Below are 15,058 nucleotides of genomic sequence, written 5' to 3'. Positions count from 1 at the left end.
AGCCTATGTCGTGGGATGTCTTTTCAAGGATGACGGTTCGGTTTGTGCAGTGTCTAACATACTGCAGCTCTGTCGCTGCCTCTCCACGGGGAAGTCAGTCAGTCCCCGCGCTTCTTCAAGTGCACGCAGTCGGTAAACAAAGAGAAGTGCTTGGAACGTCACGGTTGTTTTACAAAAGGTACCCATGACAAGGCTAATTGATTCAGGGGACTTCATTTTCAATAAAGGAACAGAGATTAGTTTACTGTCGATCTTAATTATTCCATCCATCAACCATTTGTTGCCCTGGGCAACTGGCATCATTTTTGCTGCTTGCTAATTTTAGCTCATTTGACTTGGAGCTTGGGTCTTTTGTTTCCATTCTGCGGATTTGGCTGAAAAAAGAGAGAGATGCTGACCTGGGTCTGGTGCTTTATAAACCTGCTTCCCGAAACTACCAGCTGAAGACATTTTACGTTATTCTTTCTCTCTCTTCCTTTCTTCCTTTCTGGACTGACTGTAGATTGAGAATTGTAGGTTGCTGTATATAGTTAGGTAAACCGGACATGAGCACGCACATGAACATAGTCCGGCCTAAGCAGGAATGAATGAAGAATAAAATATAATCCCCATTGTCCCAAAGCCTCATCGAAGCTCTGGCTTTTGGAATCCTAATGGATTCTTTTTCTAGATTATTTTTAAGGGTCTTTTTTGGCTTGGCTTTCTGCACTTCAAATGCTTTTGTGTTTCTCTTGACTCTGTGCCCTTGTGGCCTTTGTCTTCTTGTCTGCCTTTGTATAGCTCCCTCTTCTTGCTTCCTTGGGTTATATGCAGTTCACATCAAGAGATCTTCTAATTGAAGACGTAAGAAGAGCAATGGTTAGTGATTCACCAGGTGAAAAACAACACAGTACTTCCAGGCAATCAACAACTCTATGACTCAAAGCATAGGAGTGTATTTGGGAACTTGATCAAAGAATAAAACACTATTGCTTTAAAAGTTTAAAAATTAAAAAAATTAAGTAATTCTTTGAGGCTTTCATATATGAATGAAATGCATTTTGATTACATTTTCCCAACTCCTCCCCTTATCCACCCTCCTATCAATTTCATGTCCTCTTTAAAGAAATTTTAAAATAATTCGTGGAGTTCACTTTGTGTTGCCCATATACTCATTGGCATGGCACCACCCCTGGAGCATGGTCGACCTATCTTAAGAAAAACTGATGCTTGCTCCCCCAGAAGCCAGCAACGGTTGATAGCTCCTCAACACGGGATGGGGGCTTGTTGAGTTGAGTTTTTCCTCCTGGCCTCAAGCCCTCAAAGTGAATAACAACTCTGAGATTCACAGTGTATTTATAAACACCCAGGCCATAAGTTTTGTTTGTTCTCTGACTGGCTCATAACTTAATATCCCATTTATTCTAATCTAAATTCTGCTACATGGCTGGTTACCTCTGCTCAGTACCCAAGAATCTGTCCTCCATATTTCTAGGTGAATCTCTCCTAGCTCTATCCCAGAATCCTTTTTGCCTACCAGATGTCCCACCTTCTATTCTACCCTTTCCTATAGGCTACAGTTTTTATTTTTTTTAATTGACAAGTGATGCAGCCACACAGCACACAGGAGATTCTCTCTACAGTGGCTTTCGGGTTCCTTTCCGCTTCAGGCTGACTGATTAGCTCTTGCTCAGGTTCGGTGCAGGCAGCCACTGTTCTGAGCTTGTGAGTGCAGTGGTCTGTTCATGTTCACTATGGTCTTCCCCAGCTCGTTCGTGTGCTGTTTCTTCCACACCCTGCTCTGCAATAGCCCCCGAGCCATGGGAAAGGGGTGTGACCTAGATACCCTGATTTTTGGTTGAGCACTCCACAGATTCACAGCACTTTGATGGGCTGGGAGTCTCCACTGCACAGAGACGCCTGTCTTCTGAGTTCTGGGAGCTGCTCAGATCTACTACGGGGAGAGAAATGAATTAGAGAGCAGTTTGATACTGTGGCTATTTAGCAGAAAATAGTAGTAGGCTCACCCCTGTGGCCTGTGAACTCTCCAGTCATAGGTTCCTGGTCAGATTTATAGTACCAAGCATGTGTTTCCTTCTGTGGAATGGGTCTTAAATCCAACCAGAAAATGCCTGGTTACTCCCATAACATTCCTGCTACTATTATACCTAAGGGCATATCTCACCAGGCTGGTCATTATTGTAGCTCATAAGATTTATAGCAGGGTAAGACTGTTGCTGACTCTTTTTTTTTTCCTCTAGCAACCTGTACTGAAAAAGAGCTAAATTGATCACTACCAACTGTTTCCTGTGACCAAATTGTGAATATAGGAACAGTCTATTCTAGAGGTAGAGATTCTGCATTTGGGTTAGATTTTCCTCTGTTCTAAGCATGTTTGGCCAAAGGGAGTGGGATGACATACTCAGAAGCTCATTGGTGGTTACCGAGAAAGGAAATGTTCAAAGTAAGAGTCTTCATGTTAGGCCTCACTGTAGTGTCTTTACCCACTACCACCATCATCACCACCATTATCACCACCATAACCACCATCATCATCATCATCATCACCACCATTACCATTACCACCATCACCACATCACTATCACCATAATTACCATCATCACCACCATCACCATCACCACCATATTTCTCCTTCTCCTCACTTTCTTGATGTATTGCCTTTAGAACTTGATGACTTATAAAACTACAGTTTGGATGTTCTAGTACCAGTTTTCTGGGATCTGCAACTGCAGTTGATGTTATCAGTCACCCAACACTCTCATTTCAACGTGTTCCTGGTACCGTCCCACAAGCCATCTAAAATAGAAGTGTCTCTAATGTTATCGTAGTCAGCTTCCTTGCCCTGCCCACCCCCACTCACTCCAAGCCTTAGATCTGGAGTGGCCAGTCCTCAGCAATCCCTACCCTTAACTCTCTCTCTGCACTCTTTAACTGTCTCCACTTCTCAGATAACGGAGTTCCCAAAAAGTAGCTAATATTTGTCCCTATGCTTCTAGCCAAGTATACAGGCTGCTGAAAAAAAAGGGGGTGTACATGGTGACTAAGAAGTAGGGTAGAATGAAAGACCCACAACAAGCCAGGACAGATCGAGTTTCCAAAAAAATTTAGTAAGGCGAAGTCATGAAATGCCTTGTGTGTAAAATACAGTGCTTAGAATTCTTTCAGAACAAACATATCTGAGTTGTACTGTAGTTTAGGAACCAGGGAATTAAAATAAAGAGCTGCTTCACTGGGGAATAAAAAATAGAAAAGAGGAAATTAAGGAATAGAGGTTTAAAAAATTGCAAGGGTTATATTTTTTGTCATTTCATTAGAGGTTATGGGAATTGAGGCTACATCCTCTAATACTTTATTTCTGGTGTCGTTCCCTAAATTTGTCAAAGACATAGTGACAATATCTTTATTATCATAACCTACTAACAATGACCATAAACTTGTGTTCTCGGCATATCTCGTAATAGCTGTATTCGATGGCCTTGTCCAGCATGATGTTTATGGATGATGTAACCAGGGCAAGTATTAATCTCAAAATGATAAAGGCCGTTAAGTGGCGGTGTCAATGTTTGTGTTCTGGAGACTGAGTTGGTACTTTTACTATAAAAGACCACACTGAGAAGGCTTCCCGTGTGTCTATAGCACACATTAAATGTTCATTCTGATGGCTGCCAACAGTGGAGAGTATTATTTTTTCTGTGTAGAAAGGGACTATCTGGTACAAATTTAGACTAGTGTGAGTGAAAATTAAATTTTCTCAGTTAAGTATTTACAAGAACATTGTGTCCACACACAGTGGTTTAATCAATATAGATGTCTGTGGAAGTGGGAGGGAGGATGTTTGGAAGGAGGAGGAGGGCACCAGGAGGAGGGAAGAGGAAGGGTGAGAGAAGGAATGGAGGGTAGTTACAATGATAAATGTGTATGAAAATATCACAGTGAAACTCATTATTCTGTAGATTGAAAAGAATAGATGTCCCACTTTTCTTTCACAGTTTAGCCTCAAGGAAGGCAGGGTTCCAGCCTCATCCAGGAATACACATTCCTCCACTGGGATATTCTGACAGTGCGAGGGAATTGCTCATGTCTGCTTGCCTGAAACTGACCTTATATCTCCATTCCAGCCCACAGGAAGTGGGAGACTTAGAGCTCTTAAAAACCAAGAGCTAGGATATGCTTGCATCATTCTTGCTTGTATTCTATTTAGTGAGGACTTAGTAACATGTCTGTGCATAGCTGCAAGGGAGGCTGAAAGATGATCTGGGCCAGGCTTGAAGAACTAATGGGCAAACAACTGCACTTCTAACTTCATGGCTGTTACTTCTAATAGAGGGGTTGTGAGTTTGAAATTTTTAAAGTTAGTTGGCAATGGGCATGTGTGATTATTCTTCCCCTTGTTTGTAATTAAACTATTTTGTCTTGGTTGTAATAAAGACAGTAAGAACAACACCCAATCTCAAAGCAAGGTTTATAGTCTGAATTATTTAAAAACTGGAGGCCATTGTAGGCCATTGTTCTGCTGCACAAAGCATGCTAAACACTGGTGAGAAAAACTTTGCTCTATAATTGAAGGATATTTATGGTCACGTATTACATAGAGCATATGACTACATGTTTGAAACAGCTTATGGACCTGATATTAACATTGCTATATTTTCTATATTTGATTTGTGACATAAGATTGATTGGTCTATAGACAGAATAAAAGAGGATTTAATAACAAAATTGCCTCATACTAAGTAGGCATTCTGATTTTAAACAAACAGCACACAGGCACAAATACTCATGTCTAGAAGCCCCTTGATTTAATTAGTGTCCTTGGGTGAATTAAGAATCTCCCCCCCACGGGGGGGGCCCATGTAGAACAATACAGTCATCTGAGCAGCCAGTGGCTCAGGGACAATGATGTCATTAAGGCCAATATGCGAATTTAGATTCAATGTCCAAAGAATATTTGCTCTAGAAATTTCTATGCATAGGATTTAATGTGAATCATCATGATCCCACGCATTGCATCGTATGAAGCAAAATGACTTTTAACGGGCGTTGTCAGTCTTCAGGTTACTGCTGTTTGCCATTATTCTGTGGGCCTTGGTTCCTGGAGTCAGAGCTTGTTTGTTTTGGTTGATGCACATTCTCTCTTGCCTGCATAGTTTTGCAGTCTTGCTGGCCTGAAGCAATCGTTAGCTTTAGTTTATGGACCAGGAAGGAGCTTCTCCAGGGATGGGTACTCAAGTCACAGAACATGAAGCTGCGAATGTCTCACACAGTACAGTCCAGGGACCTTGACAGATGAAGGAATTGAGGCCCCGGGACTGTGGGGCTTCATCAGGCCTTCCACGGATTCAGGGCAGTTGTAGCTAAAATCTCCATCTCTCGACTCCCAGTCCAGTGTTCGTTCTCGTTGCCTTTCAGCTTTGTCTAACTAGAGATGTTAAGCAATCTGAGAATTTACTCAAGAGTTTTTAAAAATGAAGTCCTGTCTTTTGGTATAAAAACCACTTTAGTTTAGAAATATTTTAATCCCCTAGTAAACCAGGCATTTCTTCGCACAGCAGGACAAATCCAGGAAGGTCTCGCTGAGAGTACTTATTTAGACATAGACATTACATTCAGAGTATCTAGATCCAGTCATTTCAGTAGGTGCACGGGTATCCAGGGCATTAATTTCTTAACCATAATGATTTAAAAGTCCCAGTTTGGGTAACCTCTTTAACATGATATATTTTGTTTTGATGAAATAGGGGCCTTCACAGCTGAAAGTAGAAAATCCCGAGGTCAGATAATGAGAATGACGTCAGAAGGAGGTGGATGGCGATGTCCGAACTGATTCAAGTCTTTATTACAGCATGAAGCTCCCTGTGCCCTTGATATTGGTTCCAATGCCTGTGCAGTGAGTTAAGTCCAGCAGAAGGTGGGCGTGAGTTACCGTGGAGACTTATGCTCCACTGATGAATTACGCATCCTTGGGTCAGTCACATCCGTTTCCCAGAGCCTTAGTTTTCTCTTCTGTGGTATGGGGTAAGATCACGTGGGTCACAGCAAGATGGTGTCCAGAACGAAATGAGAAGCTGTTTGGGAGAATCTGTCAGAGTAAGTCGAGTCATTCCAGACAGGGGACATGTGGCTTTTTGTTCTGTGTGGTAGGCTTGTCACTCTGTCTTTTCAGTCAGAGATGGCTTCCAATTCAGCACAGCTTATGCTCTAGTAAGTCAAGGTGTCGCAAACTCATTGTGTATGCTATTCTTGTGTCTCATTAAAGTTTTGTGTGTTCAAACCCTAAACTGAAAGGTTAGGAGTTGGTATCTTTAGGAACAGATTAGGTCATGAAGTAGAGCCATTAGGATTAATTCTCTTACAGAAGAGGCCATAGAAGTTGTTGTGTCCCATTCATCATGTTTGAACACAGCGAGAAGGTGCTCTCTATGTACCAGAAGTTTCTCACTAGGCTCAGGAATGGACAGCACCTTGATCTGGAACTTCTAATTTCTATTGTTTATAAGTTACCCACTGTCTGGCACTAGGATAAAGTGATCTGGAGAGACTAAGACAGTAGCTTGGCTCATTCATCGTTTATGTCATGATCTTAGACCCTGGTACCTAGTAACAAACTACTAAATTGAGCTGACAAACTATCTTTGTCACTGATGAATACCTTCTTTGGATACCCGAACTGCATTACAACTCTTTCTCAGCAGCTCCAGATCCAGGTGATAAGCAGGAAATAAACAGGGAAGAGCCACCTCTATCCATAAGCATGGCTTAAGCCACCCATAAACAGAGGCTCTTTTCTGCTGAGATCTGTCACCTTCCTAGGTGCATAGAGCTGTAGTAAGGTGGTCAAAAATGAGTCCCAGGCAGGTACAGGAACCATTTTTTCTCTACAATCATTTGTGAAACTGGTAGCCTGAAACCTCATCTTGTCTTGATTCCATGTTTTCTCCTCCTCCTCCTCCTCCTCCTCCTCCTCCTCCTCCTCCTCCTCCTCCTCCTCTTCTTCTTCTTCTTCTTCTTCTTCTTCTTCTTCTTCTTCTTCACTTTTTCCTTCTTGGGAGTATACTGACTGGTTTTGTATGTCAACTTGACACAATCTGAGAGTTATCACAGAGAAAGGAGGTTCCCTTGAGGAAATGCCCCCATGAGATCCATTTTCTCAATTAGTGACCAAGGGTGGGAGGGCCACCCCATTATGGGTGGTGCCATCCCTGGACTGGTAGACATGGGTTCTATAAGAAAGCAGGCTGAGCAAGCTAGGAGAAGTAATCTAGTAAGCAGCATTCCTCCATAGCCTCTGCATCAGCTCCTGCCTCCAGGTACCTACCCTGTATGAGTTCCTGTCCTGACTTCCTTTGTTGATTAACAGCAATGTGGAGGTGTAAGCTGAATAAACCCTTCCCTCTCCAACTTGCTTCTTGGTTATGATGTTTTGGGCAGGAATAGAAACCCTGACTAAGACAAAACTCAGAGACATTTGTTTCAGACTTAGAATGCTGTCTCTGACAGTCACACTGCTCAGCTTTATCAGGGTGCTTATGCTGATGAGAAAAATGGGGAGATATTCCTAGTAGAAGCATGGTAAGGAGCTACACATCCAACACCTTGGATGCCTTAGCCATCCAAGGCACTAGATGCTCCTTCACTAGAGGGATTCATTGCACAAGGCACTGAAGCTTGAAGAGCCAAGGGGTCTATGCAAGGGGTATGTGGATGCTGCTGCTGGGCCACAGCAGTTCCTGAAGCAGGAATGAGAAGGCTGTGTTTGCATCAAACTGTTCTGCTCTTTCATTGATCTTTTGCTTGGAGGCCCACAGTGTTCCTAGACCTTTGCTGGTGGGATTCAGAGGGGTGAGGTTCTGAAGCTGTATGCTCTAGAACAGCCCAAGTCAGACAGGAAGGTTAGTGATGGACTCACACAGAACTGATGGTCAGATTGCTTTTGGTTTGACAGCAGTAGAAGAGATAACTGGCTTTGAATTAAGAAGGCGCTTGTGTTACCAGGGTCCAGTATGAGGGCTGTGCTCAGAGGTCTTGTGGGAGCCAGGCCACAGTTGTGTGCCATTCCCACTGCTGGGTTACACGCTTTGAGGACAAGTTTAATGCTAATCGGCCCTGACCTGGTCTGTCTCCAGCCATCTCAGCTCCTTTGTTTGTTTGTTTGTTTTAGAAGAAATGGAGCCCAGTGAGAAAGCGTCCATTATTACTGTCTCAGCCCTGAAACAAAAAGAAACTACAACCAGGTACATGATTCTTACAGATGCAGCGCATGACCCGATGAGTCCCACACTGAGAAGCAACATTCTTGGTTCCTCAAGGCAAACAGCTGTTGGCACTGACGTGACCTTCTGGTTTGCATGTAGACATCCTTGAAGTCCTATAAGAGGTCTGTAGTCACTGAAGGGACAGTCTGTGTTAATTACTTCTATCATCAATGCAACATGAAGTAGTTTGGAGGAGGGGAGGTTTATTTTGGCTCACAGTTCAAGGAATTCAGTCTCTCACAGCTGGGAAGGCACAGCAAGTGGGGGCATGGGACAGTTGTTTACATAGATTTCGTTGGCTGTCCAGAGAGCCTCGACTAGAAGCAGGGAAGATTATAACACAAGGTCCAGTCCCAGAGGTCTGCTCTTAATCTGTCAGTTCCTCATAAAAGTTCTTCAGCATTTCCAAACAGCGGCTCCACCTGGGAAGCAAGTGCTCAAACGCAGGAACAATGTTTCATATTGGAACCGTGACAACCCTCACAAACTGCGTGAATAAGCACTTTGTAGTCTGAGACATACACTTCACCAAGATGTGACCATCGGACCGATAGTTGACACTTATTTTAATCAAGGTGAGAGATCATAGCAGGCAATGTGTAATGATGAAAACAGTGTGACATGTCAGTTACTTCTCTGTTGCTGTGGTAAGACACCAGGGTGAAGGCAGCTTCCAGGACAGTTTATTTGGGCTTACGGTTCCAGAGTGTTAATGTGTATGGTGGTAGGCTGGGGCAGCAAGCTGAGGGGTTACATCTGAACCACAAGCAGGAGTAGAGAGAATGGATTTAAAATGGTGGGAGTCTCTAACTCCTTAAAGCCTGCTTTCAGGGACATATTTTCTTCAACAGGGCCACATCTCCGTAGATGCTTCAAACTGCACCATCAGCCGGGGTCAGAGTCTGAGAGCTACGGGGTCCATTCTCACCCAAATGAACTGGGGAAGTGAAATGTTGCAAAGGCAGCTTTTTAGAATTTCATAGTTCTTTCTGAATATGGTCTTGGTCTCTTCTTTTATCCTCAGAACCAGTCAGGAAGAAGAGAAAAACCAGAGTTGGGATTCATTGTGTGTATGTGCGTATGTGTAGGCTGCTGCAGAGGTGGTTTGGGGTTGGTTTGCTATCTTGAGAACTTCTCCTCTTCCCTCAGAGAGCAGCAACAGGAAGGACAAGAAGTGAGCTTTACTGCCAGACAGGGACCTTTCCTCCACTGGGAGGCAAAGCTCTGCGGTGGCAGAGCAACCTGAGTTTTGGGAATTCGGCTAATGCTCTAACTGGATTCATTGGCAGCTGTGGGGGACTCTGAGTAGGGTGTTCTGGTATCAATAGATGATCAGCCAAGACAACTACGGCTTTAGGACCATGTGTGGGAGATGAAGGAAGAAAGCAGCCTTCCTTTCCTAACTGTAAATACTACAAGTGACACTCAGCAAGACCATCATTTGAACTGCCTGCCCCATGGGAGTTTTCTTTTGCTCCGGTCTTTTCCCTCCATTTCCTGTTAGTTTTACCCTTCTTCCTTCTGCTTCTCAGTCCCCTGGGGCGGGGGTTAGGGACCCAAAAACTTGTAAGTAGAATCTTTTTTTTTTTTTTTTTTTTTTTTTTTTTTACCAGTACAAAGTTGCTGGGGGGGGGGAACATATCAAGAGTTCAATCTATTTGTTTGTTTATTCCATGTGCATCCGTGTTTTGCCTGCATGTATGTAGGTGTGAGGCTATCTCCTTGGGACAGAAGTTACAGGTGTGAGCTGCCATGTGGGTGCTGGGAGGAGTCGAACCCAGGTCCTCTGGAAAAGCAGCCAGTGCTCTTAACCGCTGAGCCACCTCCAGACTCTTAAGAATTCATTTTATTGGAGGTGGTTTACAGATCTGGATTCAGGCAGGCACGTGGGACAATGTGTATGTCGTAGGGCTGCTGGCAAAATGTAATGATGGCAAAATATCTGAAACCTGGAGGTCCAGAGGAGGGATTTGGCTAAGGTAAGACAGTTGTGGAGAGGAAACTTAATCCGTGAGTCAGACTCCCCCAGCTTAAAACTGATCCCACTGCCCTGGTTTAAAACAAAACAAAACAAAACAAAACAAAAAACCCCAAAACAAAACAAAGCAAAAAAAACCCAAAACAATTCCTTCACAAATTGCACTTAAAAATAATTGGGAAGAATTTTTTTTTTTTTTAAAGCAAATCTAATTTTTCAATAAAAAAATCAACTTTTAAAATTCCTCCCTGGTGGTCCACTATTATTAAATATTCTTCTGGATTTTTTTTTTAATCTTGCTTTATTGGAAGGAGAAAAACAATTATCTGTAAACGTAATTTTTAATGCATGGTAATAAAAATAAATGGCACAGTTCTGCTACAGTTCACCTAAATCTTCTTCCCTGGTGGTCTCATGGTATTAAATAATCGGCACCACATGTATTCATCATTTGCTGACAGGAGAAGAGCGGCTTTGGCATTTTATTGTCTGAAGAAGCAGGCTGGGTTTTTCAGGCTTCTGGGGGCTCCTTTGCTGCTGGGCTGCCAGGATGCCTTCTTCCTTTTCCTCGCTGGTGGGGCTGCGCTTCTTTTTGTGTGTGTGTTAATTTACATGGCAATTAGTTTACGACCAGAGTGGGCACGGGCACTCCTTACAAGGTTGATTTGAGTTCCTCTTTGCAGGTTGCCCTGAGAATGATTTAGCTTTCCGCTTTGTTTTTTCTGTAGTAATTGGGGCAAAGAGAATGTGTTATATATTGTTAACTCTCTGTTGGGTGGGAGGCGTGCGACTGCGTAATGTAAGTAAAAAAAGAAATCATTACAGAATTAGGGTCTTTCTCCTTCGCCCTCTCCCTCTCTCCTCCCTCTCTTCACCCTCCCCTTCCCCTTCTCTGCCCTCTCCCCCCTCTTCCGCCTCCCACTCCCTTCTCTCCCCTCTCCCTTCTCTTCCCCCTTTCCCTCTCTTCTCCTCCTCCTCTTCCCCTCCCTTCTCTTCTCCTTCCTCCTCTCCCTCTTCTCTGTTCTCTTTCCCCTCGCCCTCCTGCTCTACCCTCTCTTCCCCTCCAACTCCCTTCTCCTCCCTCTCCCCTCTTCCCCTCCCCCTCCCCCTCTTCTTTTCCTTAGCAGTTTAGAAGAGAACGTATGGACAACCTCTTGGTTCCTTGGACCCATCCCCTGAATTGATTACTCTCGGGTGAGCAGAAAGCTGTGGATGTAAATGCTGGTTCCCATTTCCCCTTATGTGTAATGTTTCCCCTTAATGTGAAACAAACCATCTCCTTTGTGAAAACCCAAAAGCTCATAGACATGTTTGAGAAGAGGTTGAGGTCATTGCCCATTGATGCACTTCACAGAGGCGATGCTCACGAGGAGGCTGCACTGCCTGTCTGGAGTACCCCAGGGTACCCCGATATGACAGATGCTGTCAATGCTGTAATTAAAAATAATAATAATAAACACAAACGAACGTATTCCTCCCAGATGGCTCTTGATGGGTCTTTTGAGAAAGTCAACATAACTTCTGTTTCCAAGGAACTGGAAAGCTCTCTGCATTAGCACAGCTGGCCCTGATATGTATGCGTCTCTATCTCCAGCATCATTGTTTTTTGAGATAAGGTCCTGTTATGTAGCCCAGGCTGGCCTTGAGTTCATGATCTTTCTGTCCCAGCCTCCCTAGTTCTGGGATTACAGGTTGGTGCTACAGCCTTTAGCCTGAGCTAGCCATTTTTAATACATGACTCTGTCTTTAAGTCAAGAGCAGCCCAGCCTGTGGCCATTTGCCTTTATAGTTCTTCAGTTGCCTTCAGAGGTTTTATGTGTCACCGCTAAGCTGAGGAAAGAACAGACTGTGAACACTTCCACCTGGCCTCAAATGTCCAGACCTTGTTGTTCAGAAGAGTCAGTAAATAACCAGTGCCCATCACATCATTAGGGTACTCAACTTTTATTCCATTGCTGCAAGTATCTGCAGAATTTAAGAAATCAAAAAATAAAATAAAATAAAAAAAATATCAAGGAAGCAAGAGAAAATCTTCCCTATAGTGAGAGGTGGCTCTCTCTTCTACAGAGATCAGAGGACTTGAGCCACGGGTACTTTCTTTCGTGAAAAATTTCTCCTGCACTGGAAGACTGAAACGAGAGTCCAGAACCCCGACAGGAATCTTCAGCTTGTAATTGGAAAAGTGTGCACTGGCATGGAGCTGGGCCACTGCCAGGCTGTGTGTGGCAGGAGTCAGTCTGCTGAGCTCTGAAGCAGTCTGCAGTTTATGGTGAATGAGTGTCTCCACTGGAGTCCTTTTTAATGGGCTTTGTTTAGGTGGCTTTTTTTTTTTTTTTTTTTTTTTTTTTTTTAAGTGCTGGCTTAGGGAGAAAAGGATTTTCTGAGAGCTTTGAAGAGCAGCACTGAAGCCCTGGTGGGAACAGGTTTTGGGTTTGCGGTGTTTGGTTTCTCTTTTAAACATCTCTCACCCCCGCAATTGCTTTGAGCAGTGTCCTCGGACTTGGGGGAGACTCCCTCACAATGTAGCTATTACTGATTTATGTTCCAGTGATAAGAATGTGTTTTACTGTGGTCATAATATTTGTTCAGTTTAACTACTATGTACTGTAAAGTATCATAAAAGCTTCGGCTCTGATCAGACGTTATGAGACAAAGGACCATGAACTGCCCTCAGTCTATGCACTCCAACTCCTGTGAGATCTGTGGGCATGCCACCATGAGGAGAGGACAGGCAAAGAAGCCTGTGCCCTCCCCCAGTATAGGTCATCTGGACCTTCCTGAGGCATGCTTGTCATCAGCTGAGCCCCTGGGTGAAGGCTTAAAAACTGTCTTCATTTCCCCTGGCTTCCTCTCAATGTAGCGCTTATTTTCTTCCTTTGGAAATTAGGAATTTTATTTAGGTTTGCTGTCAACATTTGAACCTGGCTTGGGCTCATGTATATTCTGTGATTCCACTTTTTCCTATCTTATCTTCTATTTTGATCTGTTACTGTGAATACTTTTTAAAGGGCATCACCCCTCCCCCCCCTTTAGAGATAGGGTCTCACGTAGCTCTGACTGGCCTGGAGCTCACTATGAAAACTAGACTGACGTTGAACTCACAAAGACCTGCCTGTCTCTGTCTTCCCAGTGCTAGGATGAAAGGCATTTGCTTCCACAATGTATCTTGATTATTTCCACTCCTCATTCCTCCTTCCATTCTCCCCAGAGCTCCCAGCATGCCCTCTTCCTACCTTTATGTCTTTTCCATTCATTTTATAACCCACCCACTGAGTTACCCCTGTATGTATGAGTGGGTTCATTCACAGGAGCATGGGCAACCTGTGAATGTTGTAACACTCAATACCTACAGCTTACTGTGGCTTATAAACTGGCAATAGCTCCTCCTTCCTCGTCTGTCCCTGCTGGGGTGTCGAGTGGTTTGCTCTTGTTCAGGTAACCAGAGCTGCTGAGAGTTGATGACAGTTGTTCTGCAGTCCAGGAGACAGCCTTTCACAGGACCCTCCCATTCCCTGGCTTTTACATTCTTCCTGTTCTCCCTTCCTCGTTGTTCTCTGAACCCTGGTTAGGTTGATATGATTGTTCGATTTGAGGGTGAGCACTCAATAGTCATTTATTCTCGTTCTCTGTATTGACTGATGTCCACTGCATCTCTGACCCAGGTTGCGAGAAACACTTATATATGGCTAGAGACATAAATAGCTAGAAATCAATGTGACAGCATGTCTATTCAGCAAAACAAGGCTGACGGGTCTCCTCTTAAGGTCTATCCCAAACCATGGGCTTTTGACCGGGTTTTTAGGTAGGCACCAGGAATGAATTCTCTTCTATGAGACAGGCTGCAAAAGCCAAGCTGATGTGGTTGGTTACTCCTCTACAGTCATGCCACTGCTACACCAGGGGGCATATCTTGTCTGGCAGGTGGGTTTGTGCTCTGCATGGTCCAGTGATGGGTGAGTCCACTGATGACTTTTCTGTAGAGCACCTCCCTGCACTATAAAAGTTAACCAGTGGGGAGGAATTTTCCAAGTCAATCCCAGCTTCATTTTTCTTTCTGTCCTGTAACCAAAGAGGTCACCTTCCCTAAGTAACTTCTCAGCTCCCACTTCCACCTACCATGGAGCCAAGGAGATACGAAGGAGGCTGAATTCTCTGCTGCTTCAGAGGTAAATTCTCTGCGTCCTCCATGGTGCCTCTTTAGGAAGAGCTGGAGTGTGGGCTTATGTTGAGGTGATACATGATTGGACAGTGGAGAGGTAGGCGGGGAAAAGGCTAGGATAACGGAAGAAGGGGGAGAGAGAGAGAGATTCCTGAGAATCAAGGTGGAGTTGGAGAAGGAGGATCTAGATCCAGGTGGACTTAATTTGCTATAGGTAGATATGAATATTTTTAAGGGTTTCTATAGGTCTTTTATCTCATATAGAAGGGCAGTTTGTATCTTTGTCCATTGGATATAATCTTATTGTGTAGAGGGTTTGTAGATTGAGAATTTAATATATAAACCTGCTTGAAAAGCTACTGGGCTTTGGCGTCATGTTTGGGCAGGGCGGTGGGGTAAAGATACGCACGGGGCGGTCGCATCCACCCTGGACAGAAACAACAGGGGCAGTGGAGTGAATCACGCCTGATTTCTTAGAGGTGGCCTGGAGTGCCAAGTGGTGTGGGGACCGAATGTCTGTGCTCAGTTTCTCACTAGAGCGGTGTCTGCAGAGTGAGACCGCGGGGGCTGATAGAAGGTTAAGCCATCCTTTTAACATTTACTGCAGCACTGATGACCATTCGTGTTTTGTGGTTTCCATAGCTGGTAGAGAGAACTCCCTATGTCTGC

Source organism: Micromys minutus (assembly GCF_963924665.1).
Source record: "Micromys minutus genome assembly, chromosome: 13".
Taxonomy (NCBI): Eukaryota; Metazoa; Chordata; class Mammalia; order Rodentia; family Muridae; genus Micromys; species Micromys minutus.
Note: the sequence above shows the minus strand (reverse complement) of the source record.